Raw genomic sequence first — 2,834 nt, 5'->3', positions numbered from 1 at the left:
TCATCAAAGATTTTAGGAAAATATTCGCCACCACGATCCGACCTAAGACGCTTGATCTTTCTCTCTAGTTGATTTTCAACTTCGTCCTTATAAATTTTAAAGTAGTCTAAAGCTTCATCTTGCCCGCAACAAATACACATAGCAAAATCTAGTCGCATCAACAATCAATGTCATGAAAATATATCTTTCCACCTTTTGTCAACACATCATTCAACTCGCATAGATCGAATGTATGAGTTCTAGAGAAGAAAGCCTACGCTCAGAGGCTTCCGAGGTTGCTTTGATTGCACACAACTATGGCATTTAGAACCTTGGCAATGGTGAAATTCGGAATTAAACTTAAACTCGGATAGCCGAGACATTAAACCAAAATTAATGTGACATAAACGAGAATGCCAAACACCGGTATCATCACTAACATTGCCACAAATATGGTCTCGCGGTGACTTATTACTCGAAATCGTAAAGTCGAAAAGCGCGAACAAGCCCCCGCAGACTCATAGCCTTTACCAATAAATTGTCCAAACTTGGAAACAACTACTTTATTCGACTTCTAAAGCAGTCCTTAAACCCATCTCTCGCATAGAAGGGAGCCGCTTAATCGAGATTCTTGGTTCATAGTAGGGACTATGCCGCGACGCCTCTCACCGCACGATCTTCCCCGAAGTGAACTTCAGCATCTACCGTGCCAACACCACGCAATGTAAGCATGTGACCCATTCCCCATCAAGACTAAGAATCCCTAAGCGACTCTGGTAAGAAGTGAACATGGATATGTCAAAGCACACACATGAACATTAGCACCCGTATCAATCCACCAACATGGAGATTGAAATACCGAAAGAACATAGAAAGAGATTACCGTACCCATCAAGATTAAGCAAGTCACCGTGTTGATTCTTGCCTCGCCTTTTCTTGCGGTCCGCTCTCTCTCGGATGACTTCTTAGAAAAGTGGCCAGTCTTCTCCATATGTAAAGCAGCTCTGTATCTCGCTTTGTTTATCATCTTCTTCTTTCTTGAAGGTTGTAGTCTTCATAGGCTTATTGAAGGAGGGCTTGTTATTCCCTTTGTTCTTGCTGTAGGGTTTCTTCCGCACCATGTTGGCGCTAGATCGACTCCTCTCCTTTCTCGCATTATCCTTAGCTCCGAGCTTTCTCTCAACATCAAGAGATGCCATCGATTTTCAACCGATATCTCCCGTCTCTTGTGTTTGAGAGTTGTGGCAAGTTCCTCCATGAAGGGGCAACCTAGCCGAGATGCATCCAGCCACAAACTTGTCAGTAAGGCACACTTAAGGAGTTCGTAGCTCTTTCGCAATGCACTCAGTATCTCATGAGCTTGTTCGACCACAGACGTTTGTTCACCATCCTGATGTCATGGAAGCTCTCCATGATGTACAGCTTCATCGCTCGCATCGGCTAGCACCGAACTTAGCATCTGGGCTGCATCCCAGTAGCTCTTTACCGTCCGTCTATGTGCATGTACACATCACACGTATCGGTCAAGAAGAATACTCAGTAACGCATCCGACTGAAGAGAGTATATGGCTTCCTTTGAACTTTGGTTCCCGATCTTGGTCAGATATAGTTCCTTCAGTCTAAGCCATCGCTAAGACTCTCGAACACTTTCGTGATGAGTAAGCCGTAGCATGGCCTTATACTGCCACCTCTTAAAGTGCACACCGGTAAACTTATCCGGCCTCAAGGCATCGGAAAAACCAGCCATTGTTAACTCAGAAATTGCCTACAATTAGGTTTTTGGATTGTTGGATAATTAGGCACAATTTCCATGATTAATTCCAGAATATAAAGCATGATGACAGCAACTACTAACATGTGAAACTCGAACATACTAGATGCAAGTGATCAACGATGAACAGCAGCCAAGAAACAAGTAAAGCATCCATCGCTAAAACAGACCGAGATATGTCGCACGTACCGATCCGGTGGAGGTGGCGTGGAGGTGTACGTACGATGTCGCAGCCAGCATCGTTGTTGATGACAACGTTGTTGACGACGGGACGACGTCGAAGTAGATGGCGTTGTAGACGACGTCGGTAGGCGCAAGACCGCCGACTTGGACGCGAAGACGACCCGCGGATGAAGAGCTTGAGCAGCCGCGCAGCAGCTACCCCAAAACCTCCACTCCGTCCTCTCCCGCACAGGATCGGCAAGGACGAGCGGCAACCCGGAGACCTGTCTCCCGCCCGCCGGCGGCACGTCGGCGCGCGGATGGGGTAGGGGTAGCTGGGCGATGGCGGCGCTAGCTGCAGAGAGGTGGAAACCCTTAACTCCGTGTATATTCGGATGTGTTTCTGCGGTAGCCGGGCAGTGAGATTATATAGGCTCGGGAAACCCCCAGGGCAACGTGGGCCACGCCCACGTCGCACGAACGTTTCGAGTCGGTTGCAGTATAGCCCACGATCCGGGAGCGACCCGAACCGACTAACCGCGACGCGTCCGTCTAGGACTCGTTCGTTTTCCCCGAGTCCCAGGCAGAGGAAAGCCCCACACCACTCACCACCTAGCGCGCGCGCGCGGCCGTGTCGTGTCGAGACGAGCGAGCGAGAGGAGGAGGAGCCGCGCGTGTAGCACTCCTATTCTCACTCACTTATTAGTGGTGAAATAACCCACCTTATAAGGTGGTCTAACTTCCTCCCAACTTTCCATGTGGGACTAACCTTCACCTCTTGCCACTCCCTAGTGAGCCGCCACCAACTTGGGCTCAAACTCACAAGGCTGCCACTATGTGGGCTTTGAGATTTATAGGAAAAACTGAAATCTAATTTGGGCCACTAAGTGTAGGCCCAATATTTCAACCGGATACAAGCTTG

Source organism: Lolium rigidum, chromosome 1, assembly GCF_022539505.1.
Source record: "Lolium rigidum isolate FL_2022 chromosome 1, APGP_CSIRO_Lrig_0.1, whole genome shotgun sequence".
NCBI lineage: Eukaryota > Viridiplantae > Streptophyta > Magnoliopsida > Poales > Poaceae > Lolium > Lolium rigidum.
Note: the sequence above shows the minus strand (reverse complement) of the source record.